Source organism: Mytilus galloprovincialis, chromosome 3, assembly GCF_965363235.1.
Source record: "Mytilus galloprovincialis chromosome 3, xbMytGall1.hap1.1, whole genome shotgun sequence".
Taxonomy (NCBI): Eukaryota; Metazoa; Mollusca; class Bivalvia; order Mytilida; family Mytilidae; genus Mytilus; species Mytilus galloprovincialis.
The window spans coordinates 31,628,977-31,653,967 of NC_134840.1; the positions used below are offsets into that span (position 1 = coordinate 31,628,977).

The 24,991-nt window shown below is 34.4% G+C and overlaps 1 long non-coding RNA gene across 1 annotated transcript in view; it reads right to left on the reverse strand.

Annotated features, from left to right (window-relative positions):
• Positions 1-14,787, reverse strand: part of LOC143067706 (uncharacterized) — a 34,754-nt gene extending 19,967 nt beyond the window's left edge. The window contains exons 1-2 of the long non-coding RNA XR_012976012.1: positions 14,658-14,787; positions 1-13,542 (exon numbers count right to left, since the gene is read on the reverse strand). The exon at positions 1-13,542 is cut by the window's left edge and continues 19,967 nt beyond it. This is a non-coding gene — a long non-coding RNA (uncharacterized LOC143067706). The remainder of the gene's footprint in view (positions 13,543-14,657) is intronic.
• Between the last annotated feature and the right edge of the window lie 10,204 nt (positions 14,788-24,991).

Here is a 24,991-nt window from a genome sequence, read left to right on the forward strand (position 1 = left end):
TGTATATGTTCTGGTCAACTTGATAGTCTTCGTGCAATGAACTGGTATCACTTGATATAACGGGTTGATCTGTCAGATGGTCAACTTTTGTGTCGTATTCAGCGGTGTCTTCGACAGCTTGCCTGGAGGTTATCAAACCTAAATCTCTTGGTACCATATCACTTTTCATTAAAATCTTTCTGTCTGTTTTGGATACATGTACTTGATCTTTTTCACCTAAACTTGTTCTTTTCGCAGTAGAAGTTTGAGATTGCTCGCCGCTACCGGTAATTTTATCGGCAATGGTATGAGGTTTAATTGTTATATTTTTATCCCTGTCCATTTTCAGGTCATCTTTAGAATCACTTAGAATGACCTTTTGAATTCCGTCTTTTATATCGAAATCAAATAAACTGGAATAACTTGATTTGACGGGTTCATCCGACACACTGACTGTTGTAGTTTTGTATTCCTTGGTAGTATCTACTGAATGCGTAGGAATCATCAAACGTTCAGTCCTTGCCCGGATATCGTCAAGCGATTGCACATATCTCTTCATTGAAGTCATACTGTCTAAAGTTGAATTATGAGTTTGTTCTTTGTCTTTAATGCCAGTTATCTGCTGAGTCAAAATTTGAAATTGGTTGTCGCTATCAGTTTTTTGGCCAGAAGAAGTACGGGGTTCAATATTTACATTTTCAGTGCTGATTTGCTGGTTGGTATCATCAGTATCACTTAGCATGACTTTTGCATCTCCATCTATATAATTCTCATGACGGGAAATGATATCACTTGATATAGCATGTTCATCCAATATATTGTCCATTTTTGTGTCGTATTCAGCGGTGTCATCGACAGCTTGCTCGGAGGTTATCAAACCTGAATCTCTTGCTTTATTTTCTTTTACATGTACTATATCTCTTTTCGATAATATCTTTCCGTCTGAAGTTAAGGTATGTGTTATTTCTTTTTGTTGAGTACCAGGTTTTTGCTTAGTGGAAATTTGAGATTGAATTTCGCCTTCAGTAATTTTGTCAATATCTGCATTTTCTACGCATAATTGTTTGTTGGCATCTTCAGTTTCGCTCAGAATGACTTTTGTATCTTCATCTTTATAATCGTCATTTAGTAAACTGTTATCACTTGATATAACAGGTGTATCTGATATATTGTCTATAAATGTGTCGAATTCTTCGTTGTCAATGACAACTTGCTTGGAGGTTGATAAACTTGGATCTCTTGATTTCTGTTCATCTATTGGTATGATATCTCTTTTAGATAGCGTTTTTCTGTCTTGTGTTGATGAATGTGCTATTTTATGTTCTTCAATACTAGATTTTTGCTCAGTAGTATATTTGGATTGAATTTTGCATTCAATGACTTTTTCAGCAAAAGTTAGAGGTTTAATATCTACATTTTCTTTTTTGAATCGTTTGTTAGCAAGTTCAGTATCACTCAGAATGAGTGTTGTATATTCCTGTTTATACTCTTCATGAAAGGAACTGGTATCACTTGATATAACGGGTTGATCTGACAGATTATCAACTTTTGTGTCGTATTCAGCGGTGTCTTCGACAGCTTGCTTGGAGGTTATCAAACCTGAATCTCTTGCTTTATTTTCTTCTACATGTACTATATCTCTTTTCGATGATATGTCTCTGTCTGAAGTTGAGGTGTGTGTTATTTCTTTTTGATGAGTTCCAGTTGTTTGCTCAGTGGAAATTTGAGATTGAATTTCGCCTTCTTTAATTTTGTCAGCAAAAGTATGAGGTTCAATATATACGTTTTCTTTTTTAAATTGTTTGTTGGCTACTACAGTTTCACTCAGAATGACTTTTTCATCTTCATCTTTATAATCTTTATGAAGTGAACTGGCATATCTTGATATAACAGGTATATCAGATATATTGTCTATAAATGTGTCGTATTCGTCAGTTTCAACAACAGCTTGCTTGGAGGTTAATGAAGCTAGATATCTTGATTTCTGTTCATCTTTTTGTATGCTATCTCTTTTTCTTAACGGCTTAATGTCTTCTGTTGAAGAATGTGTTATTTCTTTTTGTTCAATACCAGTTGTTTGCTCAGCAGCAGTTTGAGATTGAATTTCGCTTTCAATGATTTTGTCAGCAAAAATATGAGGTTTTATAATTACGTTTTTTTTGCTGAATTGTTGGTAAGCACCTTCAGTATCACTCAGAATGACTTTTGCATCTTCATCTTTATAAACTTTGTGAAGTAAAATGTTATCTTTTGACATAACGGGTATGTCAAATGTATTGTCCATTATTGTGCCATAATCAGCGGTGTCATCGACAGTTTGCTTGAAGGTAATCAAACCTGAATCTCTTGCTTTCTTTTCATCGATTGGAACTTTATCTCTTTTGGAAAATATCTCTCCGTCCGAAGTTGAGGTTAGTGTTATTTTCCCTTCTCGAGTGCTAGATATTTGTTCAGAATAAGTTTGAGATTGGTTGTCGCTATCGGTAATTTTGTCAGCAATAGTATGAGGCATAATATCTACATTTTCTTTGCTGAATTGTAGGTTGGCACCTTCAGTTTCACTCAGAATGACTGTTGCATCCTCATCATTATTATTTTCATGAAGTGAACTGGTAGCACTTGATTTAATAGGTTTATCCGATATATTGTCCGTTATTGGGTCGTATTCATCAGTGATATTGACAGTTTGTTTGGAGGTTATCAAACCTAGAATTCTTGATTTCTGTACATCTGTTGGTATGATATCTCTTTTCGTTAGTATCTTTCTGTCTTGTATGGAGGAATGTGCTCTTTCTTTTTCTTCAGTACCAGTTTTTTGCTCAGTAGAAGTTTGAGATTGAATTTCGCTTTCAATGATTTTGTCAGCAAAAGTATGAGGTTCAATATCTACATTTTCTTCGCTAAATTGTTTGTTTGCAACTTCAGTATCACTAAGATAGACTTTTGAATCTTCTTCTTTATAAACTTCATTAAGTGAACTGGTATCTCTTGATATACCAGGTGTATCTGATATATTGTCTATTAATGTGTCGTATTCGTCAGTGACAATGATAACTTGCTGTGTGATTATCAAACCTGGATCTCTCGATTTCTGTTCATCTATTAGTATACTATCACTTTTTGTTGGCGTTTTTCTGTCTTTTGTGAAGGAATGTGCTCTTTTTCTTTCTTTAAGACCAGTTTTTTGCGCAGAAGAAGTTTGAGATTGAATTTCGCTTTCAGTGATTTTGCCAGCAAAAGTATGAGATGTAATATCTACATGTTCCTCGACGAATTGGTCGTTGGCACTTTCAGTATCACTTAGAATGACTTTTGTATCTTCATCTTTATAAACTTCGTGAATGAAAATGTTATCTCTTGATATAACAGGTTTGTTTAATGTATTGTCCATTATTGTGTCGTTATCAGCAGTGTCATCGACAGTTTGCTTGAAGGTAACCAAACCTGAATCTGTTGCTTTCTTTTCATCGATTAGAACTTTATCTCTTTTGGATAAGATCTTTCTGTCCGAAGTTGAGGTCTGATTTATTTCTCTTTCTCGAGTACTAGATATTTGCTCAGAATAAGTTTGAGATTGGTTGTCGCTATCGATATTTCTTTCAGCAAAGGTACGAGGTTTAATATCTACATTATCTTCGCAGACTTGTTGGTTGGCACCTACGGTTTCACTAAGAATGACTTTCGCATCTTCACCTTTATAATCTTCATATAGTGAACTGGTATCACTTGGTATAACGGATTGATGCGTCAGATGGTCTATTTTTGTATTATTTTCAGCGGTGTCATCGACAGATTGCTTGGAGGTTATCAAATCTGAATCTCTTGCTTTCTTATCATCGATTGGAATTTTATCTCTTTTTGATATTAATTCTCTGTCCGAAGTTGAGATATGGAGTATTTCTCTTTGCAGAGAACCTGTTATTAGCCCAGCAGAAGTTTTAGGTTTGATGCTGCTTTCGATATTTTTTTTAGCAAAAGTATGAGGTTTAGTATCTACATTTCCGTCGCTTAATTGTTTGTTGGCATTTTTAGTCTCAATCAGAATGACTTTTGCATCCTTATCTTTATACTCTTCATGTAGTGAACTGGTGTCACTTGATATAACGGAATAATCCGTCAGATTGTCTTTTTTTGTGTCGTATTCAGCGGTGTCATCAGCATTCTGCTTAGAGGTTGTCAAAACTATTTCCTCCGTTGTTACTTCATCTCTTTTCGTTAGTATCTCTCTGTCGTGTATGGAGAAATGGGCTGTTTCACGTTCTTTCGTACCAGTTGTTTGCTCAGTAGAAATTTGTGATTGTATTTGGCGTTCGGTGATTTTGTCAGTAAAAGTATGAGGTTTACACTCTACATTTTCTTCACTCCATTGATGGTTGACACCTTCAATATCATTCAAAATGACTGTTGCATGTTCAGTTGTATAAAGTTCCTGATGTGAACTGATATCACTTGATATAACTGGTGTATCCAATGTTTTGTCTATTGTGTCGTATTGATCAGTGTCATCAACAGCTTGATTTGAGGTTAATAAACAAGAATCTTTCGATTTCTTATCTTCTAATGGCACCATATCTCTTTCTGTTTGTTTATGTCTGTCTTGTGTGGAGGAATGTGCCCTTTCTCTTTCTTTGTTACCAAATGTTTGCTCAGTAGACATTTGAAATTGAATTTCGCTTTCAGTGATTTTGTCAGCAGAAGAATAAGGTTCAATATCTACATTTTCTTCGCTGACTTGTTGGTTGATTCCGTGATTATCACTCAGAATAACTTTTGCATCTTCAGTATTATAATCTTCATTATGTGAACTGGTATCACTTGATATAACGGGTTCATCTGTCAGATTGTTTATTTTTGTGTCGAACTCAGCGGTGTCATCGACAGCTTGTTTTGAGGTAATAGAACCTGAAAATCTTGCTTTCTTTTCATTGTTTGGAACTTTATCTCTTCTCGATAATATATCTCTGTCTGGTGTTGAGGTTTGTGTTATTTCTCTCTTTTGAGTACCAATAACTTGCTCAGTAGAAGATTGAGATTGGTTGTCGCTATCGGTAATTTGTTCAGAATGAGGTTTGAAATCTACATTGCCTTTGCTGACTTGTTGGTTTGCACCTTCGGTATCACTCAGAATGACTTTTGTATCTTCATCTTCATAATATTCATGAGGGGAACTGGTATCTCGTGATAAAACAGGTTGATCCGTCAGATTGTTTATTTTTGTGTCGTATTCGTCAGTATCAATGACAGTTTGCTTTGTGGTTATCAAACCTGGTATAATATCACTTTTCGTTGGCGTTTTTCTGTTCTGTGTGGAGGAATGGGCTCTTTCTTTTTCTTCAGTACCAGTTGTTTGCTCAGTAGAAAATTGTGATTGAATTTCGCTTTCAATGATTTTGTCAGCAAAAGTATGAGGTTTAATATCTTCGTTTTCTTCGGTGACTTGTTGGTTGGAAACTTCAGTATCACTCAGAAAGACTTTTGAATCTTCATCTTTATAAACTTCATGAAGTGAACTTGTATCACTTGATATAACAGGTATATCTGGTATACTGTTCATTATTGTGTCGTATTTATCAGTTTCATCGACAGCTTGCTTGGAGGTTATCAAACCTGAGTCTATTGCTTTCTTTTCATCGTTTGGAACTTCATCTCTTTTGGATAATATCTCTCTGTCTGATTTTGAGGTTTTTGTTATTTTTCTTTCTCGAGTACTAGATATTTGCTCAGAAGAAGTTAGACATTGGGTGTCGCTATCGGTAAGTTTCTCAGCAAAAGTATGAGGTTTGATATCTACATTATCTTCGCTGAATTGTTGGTTGGCACCTTCAGTATCCCTCAGAATGACTGTTGCATCCTCATCTTTAAAATGTTCATGAAGTGAACTGGTAGCACTTGATTTAACGGGTTCATCCGAAATATTGTCTTTTATTGGATCGCATTCAGCGGTGTTATCGACAGCTTGCATTGAGGTTATCGAACCTGGATCTCTTAATTTCTGTTCATCTGGTATGACATATCTTTTTGTTAGAATCTTTCTGTCTTGTATGGAGGAATGTGCTCTTTGTTTTAGACCAGGTTTTTGCTCAGTAGAAGTTTGAAATTGAATGTCGCTTTCAATGATATGATCCGAATAAGGAATAGGTTTAATACCTATGTTTTCTTCGCTGACTTGTTGGTTTGCACCTTCAGTATCACTCAGAATGTCTGTTGAATCTTCATCTGTATTATCTTCCTGTGGTGAACTGATGTCACTTGATATAACGGGTTGATCTGTCAGATTGTCTCGTATTGTGTCGTGTTCAGAGGTGTCCTCGACAACTTGCTTGGTGGTTTTATAAAGTTCCTGATGTGAACTTTTATCACTTGATATAACGGGTTCATCTGTCAGCTTGTTTATTTTTGTGTCGAAATCAGCGGTGTATTCGACCACTTGTTTGGAGGTTATAAAACCTGAATCTCTTGCTTTCTTTTCATCGATTGGAATGTTATCTCTGTTTGATAATATCTCTCTGGCTGATAATGATTGTGCTATTTTTCTCTCTTGAGTACCAGTTATTTGCTCAGTAGAAGTTTGAGGTTGGTTGTCGCTATCGGTAATTTTTTCAGCAATAGTATGCGGTCTGAAATCTACATTTTCTTCGCTGACTTGTTGGTTGGCATCCTCAGCATCACTCAGTATGATCTTGACATCTTCATCTTTATAATCTGCATAGAGTGAACTGGTATCACTTTGTATAACAGGCGTATCCGATATATTGTCCACGATTCTATTGTATTCTGATGCTTTTCTTTCTTTCTTTGCATCTTTATGTACAATATCTGGTTTTGTAATAATATCTCTGTCTGATGTAGAGGTATGTGGCATTTCTCTTTCTTTAATACCATTCATTTGCTCAGTTGAAGTTTGGAATTGGTTGTCACTATCGTTTATTTGACCAGATGAAGAACGAGGTTCAATACTTACTTTTGATGTGCTGAATTGTTGGTTTGCACCTTCAGTATCACTCAGATTGATGTTTGCATCTTTATCGTTATTATCTTCTTGAAGTGAACTGGTATCACTTGTTAAAACGGGTTTATCCGATATATTTTCTATTATTGTGTCGTATTCATCAGTGTCATAGACAGCTTGCTTGGGGGTTATCAAACCTGAATCTCTTGCATTCTTTTCATCTGTTTGTACCATATCTCTTTCCGTTAGTATCATTCTGTCTTGTGTGGAAGCATATGCCATTTCCCTTTCTTTAATACCAGTTTCCCTTTCTCCTGCACCAGTTATTTGCTCAGAAGAAGTTAGCGATTGGTTGTCGCTATCAGTTATTTTGTCAACAATCGGATGAGAAACAATTTCAACAACTTTGTTGCTGTACCTTTTCTGGTCATTTTTATATTCTACACAAACTGAACTTGTATCACCTGATAAAATGGGTTTCTCCGATTCCTTCACCATCATTGTGTTGTATTCTGAGATGACATTGAGAGATTCCGTAGAAGTAATTGAACTTGGATATTTTGCTTTCTGTCTTGCTATTGGTACCAATTCTCTTTTTGTTATATTCTTTTCATCTAATGTGGCGGTATATGACTTTTCTGTTTCTTCAATACTTGATTTTTTTTCAGTATAAGTGTGTGATTTAATGTCTCTATCGGTTAATTTGCCAGCAGACGTATGAGATTCAATATCTACATTTTCTCCGCAGACTCTTTGGTGGATTTCTTTTGTATCACTAAGACAAACTTTATCATCTTCATATTCAGAATCTGCATGAAATGAACGTGTATCACTTGATATACCGTGTTCAGTCGATATGTTCTTCGTTATTGTGTTGTATTCAGTAGTGTCATCGGCTTGCTTGAATGTTAACAACCGTCGAGCTCTTGTGTTCGTTTCGTCTACTTGTACCATATCGCCTTTCGTTGATATCTTTGTTTGCTTTGTGGACGTAGTTGCTTTTTCTGTTACTTTGTTAACTAGTTTTTGCTGAGTGGAAGTTTGAGATTGGTGGTTGCTATCTGTTATTTGTCGAGTAAAAATATGATTTTCTTCTCGGTAATATTCGAGGCCATCTTTAGAATCACTTTCAATTTCATTTTCATCTTTAATATCCTTATATCTACCTGGTAACGAACGAATATCTTTAGCTGTTACATATCGTGAACTGAATGATGGATAATCAGGTTCTACTTCATAGTTTTGTGTGTTTATTGGTTTGGTAATCTGACCATTAGTTGGTTGCTGAAAAATATGTTTTTCTGCATTTTGCTTTGCTGAGTGTTTTATTACATCAACATGCGAATCAATGCCATCTTTATCTGTTTGTGTCGCATAAGGAGTCAAAAGAACAGACTCATATTCAAAATATGGTCTTGAGTCGATTGATTGATTCTCTTTAGTATGTGTTTTTGATGTTTGCGGGTGGTCATATTCAAACGTTTCATGTTGTTGGTATTCCTGATTGATTCCTTCTAATTCGTTCGACTTGAACAATCCCATGTTTTGTGAATACAAGTCTTGAGAATGATACGATGATATGTTTGTTAATGATGAGCTTTCCAATAAATCCATGTTGTCCAAGGCTTCAGATCGGTTCGTTCTTTCTAAAAAAGTACCATCTCCGAAATGATCGCTTTCTTCGTCGTCACCATGGTAATTGTCATCGACTGACCTCATAAACTTTGAACTTTTTAATGTTTGTTTTTCTAGTTTAGCAAAAGCTGTCTCTTTTGATTCGTCTTTGTTCATTTTAAGAAGAAGTGCTTCTTGGTGCCCTAATTTGCTTTTTTCGTTCTCAATGCTTGCCGTTCGCTGTTGCTCATCAGCATATGAATGATCTTCGATACTGGGCAAGATGTTTGCAATACAATCATGTATTGTATTATACAAGTATCGTTCATCGTCCGTTGAAATATTGCCATCATCTGACTGGTGCAATTCGTCCTCGCTGTTTTTCGTAAGCCACTTTTTCATCTTGTCAATTTTTGTTGAGAGATTGTCGTATGCATCCCCATTATCTGACATTTCCTTATCAGTGGAGGCTCCCTCGTTGGTTGATGATGTATTTGATGAAAATGAATTTTCATCGTGTGATTTGTCTCCGTCCAATTTATACACGTCTTTAAAGTCTTCGCCTGATGGATAACTTGTATTTGTTGTTTTTTCCTTATTCGATGAAGAACGGGAGCTGCACGATGTGTCTTCAGAAAGGAAATCCTCTGTTGATGATTGTCCCCGTGGTCTCCAGTTCGGAAATAATGTGTAGTTACCGTTTTCTTTGAAATTATAATTCGAATATGGAGTATGAAAATCCATTTCAGGGGGATGATTTGCAGATTTTGTTTTAGTATCGTCCTTGAATGTAGATTGTCCTAAAGCATTTGAAGAATCCTTTTCTATATTTTCACTTGTATTCGACAATGTTTGTGACATGTTTTCTGTCGCTTCATTCGTTTCTGCTAAACGGTTATTAGTATGGTCTAGTATACCGTAAATGTAAGTTTGAACAACATCGTTTTGTGATTCTCGTTGGTAAACAGAAAGCCATGGTTCATGTACTGTCACATTTGTATTTGCTTTGAGTATTTTGACACTATCAGAGTATGAATTATCGACGGCAGTATAGGGATCTTCGAAATATTCGTCTTCTTCTAACAAGAACTCGCCGTCCTCGACAATATATTTGTGAGAATTTGGACCATAAAGGATAAAATGAGCATCCTTAACGCCTATATCACTATCATCACTTTCGTATACAGTAACCAAAGGATAGTTTGTGTTATCTGCATTTTGAAAGGGTGAACTGTTATCGATTGACATTACCGGTCCATCTGATAAATTGGCCATTGTAGTATGATATTCATTGGTATTACTGACAGCATGCTCCGGTGTCATTAAACTCGGAACTTTTTCTTTCATTTCGTCTATTGAAATCATATTTCTTTTCTTTGGTATATCTCTGACTTCAATGACGGTAAGAAATTCATTTAGTTCTTCAAAGTTCTCTATTTGCTCAATAGAAGTTAGTGATTGAATGTAGCTATCATTTCTTTTGCCGGTAGAAGTGTGAGTATCAAGATTTACATTTACTACTTCGTAGTGTTTCTGGTCATTAGTAGTATCAATGATAAAATCTTCATGTTGTAAATAGCTATCACTCGATATAGGTTCATCCGATATATTGACCATTATAGTGGTGTTTTCGTTGGTATAATCGGCAACTTCATTTGGGTCCGTCAAACATGGAGTAATTGCTTCCATTACGTCAATAGATACCAGATCTGTGTCCGTCAATGTATTTTTGTCTATGGTGGCAGCATAAGGATGTTCTTTCTCTTCATTGTTTGTTATTTGCTCAGTGGAAGTTTGACATTGATAGTCGTTGCAAGTTATTTGGTCTGTAAGTGATTGGAGATTGTCATTTCCTACGTAATAGTTTTTCACTTCATCTTTAGTGTCGCCAACAAAGATTTTTAAATCTTTATTACTGTCTCGTAGGGAACTCAATTCACTTTCTTGATAACTTAAACTGGACGACGAAGTTTCGTGTTCAATTTCATTGTGTTGTCTGCTGAATGATTTGATAATCTGTCTATTTCTTGGCTGAAAAATCTGTTTTTCGATATACTGTTTTGCCGAGGCTATTGCGTTATGAACATATGAATCAATGGCAGTGTCTAAACTTTGTATTGCATGGGGAGACAAGTGAACAGAATCAGGTTCAGAATCTTGTCTTGAGTCTGTCGAGTCATCATCTTCGCTATGAGTTTCCGATGTATGAGAGTTTTCATCATAAAATGTTTTATGCTGCCGAAATTCCTGATTATTTTCTTCTAACTCGCTTGCCTTCAATCCCATGTTGTGTGACTGCAAGTGTCGAACATATGGCTGTTCTTCGACACCGGGCAAGAGTTTGGCTATATAATCATGTATTGTATTATACAAGTATTTCTCATCATCCGTTAAAATATTGCCATCATCTGACTGATGCAACTCGTCCTCGCTGTTTTTCGTAATCCATATTTTCATCTTGTCAATTTTTGCTGAGAGTTTGTCATATGCATTCACGTTTTCTAGAATCTCTTTATCAGTGGAGGCTTCCTCGTTATTTGGTGATGTACTTGATGGAAATGAATTTTCATCGTGTAATATGTCTACATTTATGGTTTGTCTGTTTAAGGATTTGATGATCTGTCTATTTCTATCTGCCTGACAAATCTTTTTTTCGATATATTGCTTTGCCGAGGCTATTGTGTTATCAACATATGAATCAATGGCATTGTCAAATATTTGTATTGCATGGGGAGACAAGTGAACAGAATCATGTTTAGAATCTTGTATTGAGTCTGTCGAGTCATCATCTTCGATATGAGTTTCCGATGTATGATTGTTGTCATAATAGAATGTTTTATGTTGCCGAAATTCCTGATTATTTTCTTCTAACTCGCTTGCCTTCAAATCCATGTTTTGTGACTGTAAATCTTGCAAACGATCCGTTGATATAGACGATATGCCTCCACGGAATGAGCTTTTTATTGAATCAATGTTGCCATCGCCGTCCGTTAGAGGTCTCGTTCCTGAGATTTGAACATCTTTAAAATCGTCACTTTCTTCGTCGTCACCATGATAATTTTCATCCACTGGATTAAGAACCTGTTCACATTCTATTTGTTTGTCTTCTATTAAAACGTAATTTGTTTCACTTGACTCATCATTGCACATATTCAAGTGTTTCATTTTAAAATCTTTGGAAAAGGTAGTGGCATCTGTTGCACCAATGTCTATGTTGACTATTTTAGGAATTCCCGCTTCTTTGATTTGTGTTGACATGCTTTCACTTTCTATATTATCACGTATTGCAATAGAAAAGTATTTTTGATCGTCTGTTGAAATATTGCCATTATCTGAATGATGAGATTCGACTTTGCTACTTTGATCATCTGTCAACAACATTTGCATGCCTTCAATCTTTTTTAAGAAATCGTCATATACACGAAAATTCTCTGGATTATCTTTTTCAGTGGAAACTTCCTCATCTGTTGACGAATCATTTGTTGGAAAAGAATTTTCATCGTCTGATTTGTATCCATCCAATCCATACACATTGTTTTCGTCTTCGTCTGAAGGATAACTTGTGTTTGTTGTTTTTTCATTATTCGACGACGAAAGTGAGCTGCACGATGTGTCGTCATGAAGTAAATCCTCTGTTGATGATTTTTCCCGTTGTTTATGTTTCGGTAACGATGCATAGTCACCGTTTTCTTTCAAATTATAATCCCAATACGAAGTATCAAAATCGCTACCACAGGGAATCTTTCCATGTGTGTGTATGTTATGTTCCTGGAATTGTGATATTCCTAAAGCACTTGATGTTACCTTTTCTGTATTTTCACTCTGATTCGATAAAGTGCTTGACATGATTTCTATTGCATCGTTCTTGTCTGACAAACGTTCATTGGAATGGTCTAGTATACTGTAAATATAAGTTTGAACAATATCTCTTGGTGATGCTCGTTGGTAAACAGAAAGCCATGGTTCGCTAACGGGTAGGTTTGAATTTTCTTTTTGTATTTGGTCGTTAACACAGTATGAATCATCGACAGAATAATATGGATCTTCGAAATACTCGTCCTCTAACAAGAACTCGCCATTCTCAACAAAATATTCCTGAGATTGTGGACCATAAACGATAAAATGAGGATTGTCAACGCCTATATCACTATCGTCACTTTCGGATATAGTTACTAAGTGATAGTTCGTATAAACATTAGCTGCATTTTCGATGGGATCTGTAAGTGTTTTTAAAACGTGGTTGTCACACAGGGACGACGAAACAGATAATGCGGATGATGAGGACGAAATTGTCTGTTCTGTGTGCTTGTTTGCGATTTCATTCAGCTTTCTTAAACATTCATTAAACAAGCCAAATTGTATATCAACTTCGTCGCATCCTGAACTTTCGGTATCGTTGTCGTCTTCTGTGTTTTGTGCATCTTTGTCGTTTCCTGTTCTTTCAATATCTTTTAACAGACTGTAACATTTTTTCTTCTTGGTAGACGACTTTGTATGACTTAATGGATATTTTTCTCTAGCTTTGTTTTTGTTAAGAACCATCGTTTTCTTAGTTTTATTACCAGCTTTGTTTTCGTTTAAAGCAATGGACAGATCCAGATTAACAGTTATGTTGCTAAAGTCTAACTTTATGCGATGGGTTTCAGAAATAGTTTTTTGGTAGTCGACATCCTGCTCCTCGATTTGATCTGAGTCACAACTATAGTAGTCGTCTGAAGACACGCATGACTTGTATTCCTCTATGTCATCATCAAAACTTGTTTGATAAAATGTGTACGGATAGCTTGACTTCCATAACTGACTTGTATGCTCTATCCATGTACAAGAAAATGGACGTCCACAGCTTTCTTGAGCTGGAGAGACTTGGTGGATGTTTGGAAATTCTGTCCATGCGAATTGATCCGCACTTCTTTCTAAATGACAAAGTTGATCATAACCGCCATCTCCTAATGCGTCCCATTCCAATGAAGCGTCTGATATACTGGCATGGGAATGTGTATCTGAAAAAAAAATGTATGCCGGTGATGAAAAGATATTATGTTGCTTACAAGTGCAATAATGAAGACGTCTTTGACATTATAATATATTTCGTTTACATTTTGAGTTCAACAATTTTTTTGAGTAAAGTACTGTTGAGTGACAATAAAGGAACTTAAGAATCTATAGCATCATGTTATTATTTCCGTCTGAAAGCATGGTAAATTGACGGATGGTCGATCAATTTCTTTATAAACGTAATGATCAGTATGTGTACGTTGTTTTGTTTAGAGAGAAAACAATATACAAACAAACTGAGATATGCGAATATCTCAAGGAGACTGCAATGTCATGAGACAACATACAAGAATGGCAACGGGCGGGATAAAACGATAGTAAAATTGTTAGTTTTGAATGTTATATGATAGAGCCGTATGTTATATTAGTGCATTAAGATTTAATCATATGCTTATCACCACCATGACTTATATACTTGCACTGTCATATATGCGCATTATTTTTCCAGCTAGCACGTGTTAAATGGTGACATTCGTTTGTTTGTCGAAACTGAGTAGCAAACAAGTATAGAAAATACATTAAGTGTGTATAGACTTGTCGAAAGGCATCATCATTGTTGAAACATATGACCCCTGTAAAAAAAGATAGAAAAAAAAGTTTCTCAGCGATGAAGTAACATGACCTTTTAACTGATTTTTATACTCTATTCTTATGGTGTACAATAAAACAACTTTCCCAAGATAGTGGAGACGCCAACATTTTTTTTAACCACGCCAGATTCTGTATGTGTTTGTCCAAAGTTAGGAGTATACATTTAAAGTAATTCAGTGTTTTTCCTTTATTGTTTTGTACATAAACCGAGCTGTTAGTTTTATCGTGTGAACATTTGTCATTTGAGGGCCCATGATCATATAAATGCGGTATGGGTTTTGCTCTTTTTTGAGGCCGTTCAATGACCTATAGTTGTTAATGTTTATGACAGTTGGTTTCTGGTAGACGGTTGTCTCATTGGCAATCATACCTAATCTTTTCATTTCTAAATGCAAGTTAATGTAATCGATCCGTTTACGCAGGCTGTATCATGTTTTTTTTATAATACATATCTGTTTACGACACATACCTCCAGATCCTTCGTGATCAAGTGGTTCTGTAACTGGTGTAGCTCCGAGGTCCAACTCAAGTGGGACTGTAACTGATGTATCTCCCAGGTCCATCTCAAATAATATTGATCTTTTAACTGGACGAAGGCCTGGAACAGGAAGTTACTGCAATAGTGTACATGCAAGGCAGTTCTGTTTTAAACAATGTAGTTGAATCCATCATTGTTTTCCCTTAATACAAATGAGCCTCAGAGGTGCTACAGAAAATTTTCTTGGTATCAACTTATACAAGAATGTGCTGTCAAATTGACAGTAAAATGGGTTTTCTGTAATTTGGTAGACGCTTTCGTGCTTTTTTAATCCGCACCATTTTATGCCTATTTGTCAATCTTTCAAAGACCAATACTCCCGTACGCATGGCAAAATTGAGTAAAAAAAAAAAAAAATAGCCAGCCACCATTTTGTCATCAATAAAAGCATATTGAAATGTTAAGAGCATTTCGGTTCAAACGTAATTGCATGCAAAACATACAAAGTACAAAGGAATAGGACCGGTAAGATCCCTTTTTGGCCCCAAAATATAATATTTTGAAAATGTAAAAAATGCAAACTATTTATTGGAAAAAATAACAATTTTGCAACATAAATATTGACTTGTTTTGACATTACACTTTACGTGCATCAGAGACTATAGTAACAGTATTTCATGTTAAAATACTCAGTGGCGGATCCAGAAATGGAAGCCCACTGACTGCCTAAGAGGAAGTCCGCTCCAGTCACGTTTCAGTGATTTCCTATATAAGCAACCAAATTTTTTGTAACGGTTTGTTTCTTCCTATGTGTTATTTCATCCTTGGGATAATTTGTCACAGTTAATTTTTTCCAGACATGGTATTTCACAGGTAGATTTTTTCCAGAGGAGTGAAAATCCATCTGTGTTATGCGGATAGAATGTACCGATATATATTTGCCGTACCATATTTCACAGAACCTTGTGAAAAGTAAAATCACAAAAATACTGAACTCAGAGGAAAATCAATTCGGAAAGTCCATAATCACATGGCAAAATCAAATAACAAAACGCATCAAAAACGAATGGACAAGAACTGTCATATTCCTGACTTGGTACAGGCATTTTCAAATGTAGAAAATGGTGGATTGAACCTGGTTTTATAGCTAGCTAAACCTCTCACTTGTATGACAATCGTATCACATTCCATTATATTGTCACCGATGTGAAATAGAGTCCCATTAACTACCATGTAGGTTATTCGCAATCAATATATACCTGTCTATAATTATAAAATGTTTCACAAAGGTAGAACAAATTTACATGATTCATCAAAGGGAGGTAATTATGAGCAATTTATCTTTTAGAGATATTAATATAATATATGCCTGAATCTAATTCATAGTGAAATTTTTCCTTGAATCTTATTTTTCATATATTCATTTATATCAAAAAAATGACTTACAACATGATTTGATGAGACTGATAACATTTCACAGATAATACTGTCCAGCTGTTAAAATTGCTTTTGTTCGAATATATTGTTATGCTATGATTTATCTTATTTCCTTATAACCAACAAATACATCTTTGTCCCCAGACAACACTATTTATATAGTTAAAAATATCATCATAATCATATTCTTCCTTTACTGAATATTTTTCATTTAAATGCAATATTTTATATTTATTTGGTATATTTTTTCATTTAAATGCAATATTTTTTCATTTGAATGGTATATTTTTTCATTTGAATGGTATATTTTTTCATTTAGATGCAATATTTTTTTATAAATGGTATAATTTTTCATTTAAATGGTTTATTTTTTCATTTAAATGCAATATTTTTTATTGAAATTGTATAATTTTTCATTCAAATTGTATAATTTTTCATTCAAATGGTATAATTTTTCATTCAAAAGGTATAATTTTCATTCAAATGCAATATTTTTTATTCAATTGGTATAAAATGTCATTTGAATGCAATATTTTTTATTCAATTGGTATAATGATGGGGTAGGAGGGGTCCTGATCCCGAAATCCCGAGTTCAAAAACACGAAATCCCGAAATCCCGAGGTCCCGAAAGGGTCATTCCCGAAATCCCGAGTTAGAGGTGCGATATTGAATGAAAATTATACGATCTTTGATATTACTTCTGGTTTGCTTTCTTATATATGTTTCAGGATAATTTTCTTTTTAAAAGAATGATATTTACTTGCATTTTGAATATTTCAGGAAATTTTTCAACTTGTTCGATATATTGCTGATATTAACCTATAGTCAAGTTTTATATATATCTAGTAGAATAGTATACTTAACAAGAACGGACGGGAGATAGACGGACGGACACGCTAGAAGGACAAACGGACGGATGGCAGATGGACGGACACATAACCTCAAAATGAGAAAGGGCTAATAAATCCCTAAATCAATCTGTAAAACGGCCTCGGCACGAGAAATAGTGAACAATTCAAACAAGAAAACTAGTATAGTTTACTCGTAATTTCGATGAAGTGGGTCTCTTCTCTTATTAAAATCTACATGTTCTCATTGAAACGATGTCGACCAAAATAATACAGCCAGTAAATTGTTATGAAACCTTATGTCACGTAGGCCTACCTTTTTCTTCATGTCTGTACTTTTTTTAGAGACTGAATGCGTTGTTACCACTACTATCGTCAGGGTCGTCGCAGACGTCATAGTAGGACGTCGGTGGCTATATAAACGTTATGAGGATATTTTTTTTCTTTCTTTTATTTTCGTGTTTTCTTTTAGAAGGGGGCCTCGAGGTTTAGTTCATTGAAAGATGTTTAACTAAAGTAAGATCTCAAAAGTGTCTTTTAAAGGTTTTACAAAACGTTCAACAGGGTTTTCTTTAAAATGGATCTGTTATTCTTCTACCACAGGATATACGGCCAATTTCGAAAGATATTATTTCATTCTAGTTCTATACTCTTTTTCACATGGTAGGCTTTATGTTTGTTAATAACTTTATACTGAGCGTTAGCGAGATGTAAAGTTTTTACTATTCATGTATAAATGATAGAATATGAATATTAAGATCTTTGGTTCTTCTAAGCGGATCTTTGTGACATTTTTCATAGGTAGACATTTTTATTTGATGCAGCCAGAACAATAAAGAAAAACAATCGTTTTTGTTACATGATAAAAAATGAACAGTTACAAATCCCCGAATCATAGATAATATCTGTTCCTTTCCTTGCTACGTAACACTGTACTAAAATAAGTATTTCGAGTCGAGAATATGTCAAACAAAATTTGAAATGCCAAAAAGATTTTGATAGCTTATTGTCAAATTTGAGTAATTATAACTCAAAATATTAATAAGAAGGCAATCACGGGGCTCAGCCAATACCAAATTCCTATTGAAGGTACAAATATATATGCTTTTTTGTCAATGATTTTTATTCAGTTTGTTCTTATCATGTACTGTACTCCCGGTGTTCCCAGTTTGGGGTTGGTAGGTCGGCACCAGGAAAATTGTATAACACCGCCACTTTCTGTGAATGCCTGTCTAAAGTCAGGAGCCTGTAATTCATTGTGTGTCGTTTGTTGTTATATATCATATTTGGTTTTCGTTTGAACGGTTTTATATTTGTAATTTCTGGTTCTTTCGTTGTATATAATGCGTTATGGGTTTTGCTCACTGTTGAAATTAAGCAAGTATTTGTGCTTTCATAGTTAGTTACGGCATATTTCTGCGGTGCAATACAATGTCAGATAATCGAATTCAAATCAAAATTTGATCATGGATGATGACTGATAATAAAAATGATACTTGCCATGCACTATATTATTAACACAAAAAGGGTCAGTCGTCTTTAGATCGCTCACATATACGATATTTTGTTGAAGATCTCACAGAAACTTCAAAATGAGGAACAACAGAAACAGAATGTGTGTAATTTCTTATAATTTTATTAGACTTTTATCCTGTTAGAATAAAATGTACTAATCTCAATGGTGTAGAAGTTAGCATGCGTGAGAAACATAAGTGGGGCCCCATAAGTTAAAGCATCCATTATACAAAATATGTTCTTATTACGGCAAATAACACGTATAACGTTCCGCAGAAAGTGACGTTTGTGGGAATTCGAACGCTTAACGTCGCGCCAAGAGTTAACTCCCTTGAAACTGTATCGGGTATGATGTGCTAGGGTGTTAGATTTCTTTTTATGCACAAAAGTATGTTTTTTCATGAACAATCTAAGCAAATTTTGGCAATTTTGAAAAGCTTGTACCTTGAAAAATAGCGCAGTGACCTAAGAGCTCTGTAATAATGAAATCATTTATAGACAGGATTTCCTAAAAAAAAAAAAGAGGATAACGAAAATCATATGTGTTGCAGGTCAAGACAGTATAAGGATAAATACAAGAAAATTTTGAGTTTACGCCAATGAGACGGTACCTAACAGTATACAAATAACAATAAAATTTATGGGTCAACATACGATCTTTTATAAAATGCGGCAAGTTCTTGATCGCCTTGATTCTAAAAAAAGCTTTCCGTTGCTGAATCTACATCCAGCTATTGAACTTAAAAAAATGTAAGGGTTCCGAAGAAACCAGTGTCTCGCCTAATCTATGAAGCTAATAAATGTTTTAGGAACTTTAAGTGCAGGATGTGTGTAATGTTTACGAGAAGAAAATTACGTACATAATAAAGTAAAATACGGATAAACAGAATTTTGTTTTACAATTTTTTTTCTTCTGGATACTATCTTCTAAAAATAAGCAAGCTTCTGTTCAAGTTTGGTAAAAATAAAGGATAGTTTAAGAAAGTTATGAAAATAACAAAAACTTTAACCACAGAGTGAATAATTGTGGACGCCGCCGACGACGACGACGACGGAATATGTGTAGGATCGATATGTCTCGCTTTTTCGACAAAAGTCGAAGGGTCGACAAAAAATAGCTGAGAAAATCTAACAACTTTTCCTAGGGAAACAAACTATTTGTATTTTTTTATCATTTGACATTATACACGTCTTTCAAATAGGTAAATGTATTTTAATATATACAAAACATGCACAGTATGTACCATTATGCAGATAAAGTATTTACTAGAAAAATTAAAATCTATAACCTTCACATTGCGACGTCCACAAAAAGTCATCTTTTAAAATTTACCTATAGAAATATGGTACGAGCTTTCATTTCTTAAACAATGCATATTTTGCATGGACTAATGAAGAAATAACAAAACATCTGTTATCTGATTTTTAAGGATGTGAATTTAAGCATGGGTGCAATTTTGATTCAACTCATTACAGAATCATGGATCGTTTGGAGGTTGGTTTATATGTAGATGTAGATGAATTTTTTATCATTCAATATGGATTTAAAATTAAATTGGTGGACCAATATGGTAAATAAGGATACATCTATACAAAATGAATCCTGAGAATGGAATCTTTTGTTTGAAATATAACTAAACGTAAAAAAAAACTGTCATGTTATATCATCACCTAACATTTATCTAAACAACAACCTTCTTTTCGATTCTTTGGGTTACGGTGATGTGGATCATTTCTATTATAAAGGTGTGCATATTCTAATGAAAAATAAGTAGAGATGAATAATGCAGCTTGTAAATTGTTATGAAATCAAATGTCATACGTACCAGTCCAAAATTCTTGGGTTTTCTTGAATGAATGTGTTGTTACCACTTCTAACGTCAAGGTAGTCGCCGACGTCATAGTAGGACGTCGATAGCTAATTAAACGTAATGCAGATCTGGTTTTTTTTCTTTTTATGACATATCCAGCAATAGAGTAGGTTGGTCCCCTCCGTAAAACATTCAGTATGCCTTCGGAATATACAAATATTATATTGTCAAGAATTTCAATAACGGCCGGGAAACAGACTAGCAATAGAGGGTCCCATTGAAAAATGTAAAACAATTCAAGAAAACTAACAGCCTGTTTTTGTACGAGACAATAAAGACTGAAACACAAATTTAATAATTAGCAACAAATGACAACCACTGAATTACATGCTCCTGACTTGGGACAGGCACATACAGAATGTGTGTGTGTGTGTGTGTGTGGGGGGGGGGGGTAAATTAGTAAGTTTGAAGGCGCGCCACCAACCCCCCTAAACCTCTTGGACAACAGTCATGGTAACAGATCAAAATACCAGCAAAAAGGAAGAAGCTATAAACATCAGTTGGATGTTGATTTTGATATAAGTCTACTGGTCTGATTTCGTTGAATGTAAACTTACTGAATTTCTATCAATTTGTTTTTTCTACTGGGATGTCTCTTATTTGTGAATAATCGCATAATTGTTTGAAAATTGAAAACAATCCGAAATTCTTCTCTTTTCTATTCCTTTCTTAAAGTGCATAACCACTCTACTACTTCGTGTTTTGTTCTATACTTCTGTGTTTAACTTTAAGATTTTATTTTTATGGTCGGTCTGTCTTAAGAGTACGAAGCGTGACTTTTAATATTTTTTTTTCCTTTTTTCCCATCCAATCTTCAAAACTTATACATATATAAATGAAATCAAATCAAATAATTTTATTGGTGTAAATTCCTATACAGAAATGATACCAGCCGACATTTACAAAATACAAAAATAAACAAACAAACAAACAAACCAAGAAAAACAACATATTTTCTCAATGATAAGAGATACATATTTTATATTTCTTCTTTAGTTACGGAATACCATCCACTTTTTGAGGATTACTTTCCGGCGCATGCCTATATGAGGTAGTTTTAAGTTAATTTCATGTTTTTACTTTTATTTATTTACGAAATTTACAATTTTTTAAGTTTCAATTTTTCATTTTTTATATATTTTTTTTTATAACTATAAGATAAAAACAATAAGCACATTTAGTTCAGATGAGAGTATGTTTTAAGGAGCACCTCATGAGTGAGTGCATCCTTTAAGTTGTCTGTAGAGGTTAGGTTTGAGATATCGGGTGGTAATTTGTTCCACTCTTCGATTGTTTTGCTGAAAAAAGAAAATTTAAAGGTGTTTTTATTACATTGAAGTTGTCTGTGTCTGTTGATGGGTAGTTCTTGGTCTACACTGGCCTTTTATGAGTATATCTTGCGATGGTATTGCAATTTCATTGTTGATGACTTTGTGCAACATTTGGAGTCTGCGTTCTTATAAGGATTGCCATTTAGACTCTCTATCATTTCAGATACACTGCTGGTATTGTCATATCTGTTGCAAGTATATCGTGCAGCTCTTCTTTGTACTTAATTGTTCCAATTTATATATATATTTTCTGAGGTGTGTGGATCACAAACTGTACAGTAGTATTCTAGTTTTGGTCAAACTATTGTTTGGTAGGCTCTTTCCTTAACTTATTTTGAATTTTCTTTTAGATTACGTCTGATGAATGCTAATGATTGGCTTGCTTTTGCTTCTGATTGTTGAATGTGTTTGTTCCATTTGAGGTCTGAAGAAAGTGTAATGTCTAAATATTTTGCAGATTGATAAATAAAATTGAGAATGGAAATGGGGAATGTGCCAAAGAGATAACAACCCGACCATAGAGCAGACAACAGCAGAAGGTCACCAGCAGGTCTTCAATGCAACGAGAAATTCTCGCACCCGGAGGCGTCCTTCAGCTGGCCCCTAAACAAATATATACTGGTTCAGTGATAATGAACACCATACTAAACTCCAAAATTGTACACAAGAATCTTAAAGTTAAAATAATACAAGACTAACAAAGGCCAGAGGCTCCTGACTTGGGACAGGCGCAAAAATGCGGCGGAGTTAAACATGTTTGTGAGATCTCAACCCTCCCCCTATACCTCTAGCCAATGCAGAAAAGTAAACGCATAACAATACGCACATTAAAATTCAGTTCAAGAGAAGTCCGAGTCTGATGTCAGAAGATGTAACCAAAGAAAATAAACAAAATGACTAACATCAGACTACTAGCAGTTAATTGACATGTCAGCCCCGGACTTCAATTAAACTGATTGAAAAATTATGTCTTCATCATATGAATATCAGGCACAATCCTCCCCGTGAGGGGTTTAGTATCATACCATCATAACATATGAGAACATAACCGGTGTCATGCTAACAACTGGTTTATTAATAATTCATTATTATATATTAATAATTGATGCAAAGACCCTATAAGTGAATCAATATCAACGCCAAAATATGCAATCTTTAATGACCTGACAACAGTATCGTAACTATATCCCTTCTTAATAAGTCTATTTAAAGGTTTTTTTAGCTTCTGAGGTGAATACTGACATTTTTTGTGCTTTATAAAGAATATTTCCTTAAAATATTGGATGTGAAATACCTGAACGTATAAGAAGTCTGCATATTGAGCTATATTTACGAATGATGTCCTTATACCGATGATACAATTTAGTAAATGTTTTGACTGACTAGTTTGTGATATCGAAAACCCTGGTGTAATAATTTTTCAGTAATACATAAATTTCTCTCGTTTAAATCTAAAACATTGTTACATACACGAGCGAATCGTACAAGTTTAGATATATAAACACCGTAAGATAGTGACAAGGGAACTTCACCATCTAAAAATGGATAATTAACGATAGGAAATGAGAAATCATCTCTTTTATCATAAATTTTAGTATTAAGCTTTCCGTTAATGATATATATATCAAGATCTAGGAAATGGCAGTGGTAATTGTAAGTATTAGCTTTATTTAAAGTAAGTTCAACAGGATAAATTTCTTTAGTATACATACTGAACTTGTTCTAGGATATGACCATGGATGTTTTAATAGAAATGTATTTGTTTTTTCTTTGTTGATACTCTAAGGATGTTACATTTGTCCGGGTGGAAAGACATGAGCCAGTTTTTCTCCCATTTTATAGCTGCTTCTATATCTTCTTGAAGCTTTATGCAATCATTTTGGCAGGTTATAGGCCGATAGATTATGCTGTCGTCTGCAAAGAGTCTTATTTGGCTGTGTTTTAGATAGTCTGGTAGGTCGTTAATATATATGAGAAAGAGTATTGGTCCTACCTAGTACAGTGCCATGAGGAACACCTGATGTTACTGGAATTATGTTAGAAGTTGTGTTTTCAAGAAGTTCTGTTTGGGTTCTATTGGAGAGGAATGAATCGATCCAATGAATTGCTTAATCAGAGATGCCATAGTGTTTTAATTTGTAAAGTATGCGTTTGTGTGGCACTTTATCAAACGCTTTCGCAAAATCCATAATTACTAGGTCAGTTTGAATGTTTTTGTCGTTGTTTTGAGAAAGTTGGTGTACAAGAGAAAATATTTGTGATTTACATGATCTCTTAAATCTGAATTCATGTTGTAGTTCATACAATATTTTGTTTGTTTCTAGGTGTTTCATCATGTTACTTGCTAATATATGTTCTAATAATTTACATGAGATTCAGGTAAGTGATATTGGTCTGCAATTTCCAGGATGATGTTTGTCTCCTTTTTTAAATACTGGAGTAACGTTAACATGGTTCCAGTCTGAAGGTACTTTGCCTGTCTCAAGAGATTTGTTGAAGATGATAGTAAGAATGTATGAAGTTATTTCAATGTTTTCTTTAAGTATTTTGCCAGCGTTAGTATCTGGTTCTGTAGCTTTGTTGGTGTTTATAATTTTTATTAGTTTATATACGCCTTCTCTACTGATGTTTATTTTTTTCATTATAGGGTGTGTACTAGGTTCTTTCGTTGGTATTTCTATATTTGTTGCATGAACCCCCTGAGGGGTTCATGCTTATATATTGGCGAGTTTTGGATGTGTCTATGGGCCACTCGATATCTCTCGGCCGGAAGTCAGAATAAAATTCTCGGAACGTCTCGAAAGTTTTCGGTCATTTATACAGGTCTTAACAGGTTATCTACGTCTTTGATATGGTCCCTTGATGGCCCTTGACGACGCAATTATAATTGTTTTAAAACGACCACTGAACACTGTGTGTATCTGGGTCAATTATAACGTGGTATTGTATGTTGGCTCGATAACATGTGAACTAATTATGTTTGAAGAATTAACCACGGGATACTGAGTGTGTATTTCATCATAGACTTATGGGAGAGAAGATTCTGGTTAACATATTAATATTAGATCGAAAAAAAGAAAGATAATATTCTATCAAAAGTATTTAATCGGAATCAAAGAAATATATACAAAATATATACTGTATTTATGTTTCTAAAGAAACTAACAATGATTGAAATCAGAATATTTTCAGAGTTGCAATTAAGAAATAAGTATTTTATATTACAAGATACTCTGCTTTGGTATTTTTAAATATTCATTTGTAAAGAAAACATAAAAATTAAATCTAAACAAAATTAATTCTTGCATCCTACAAAAAAAAAT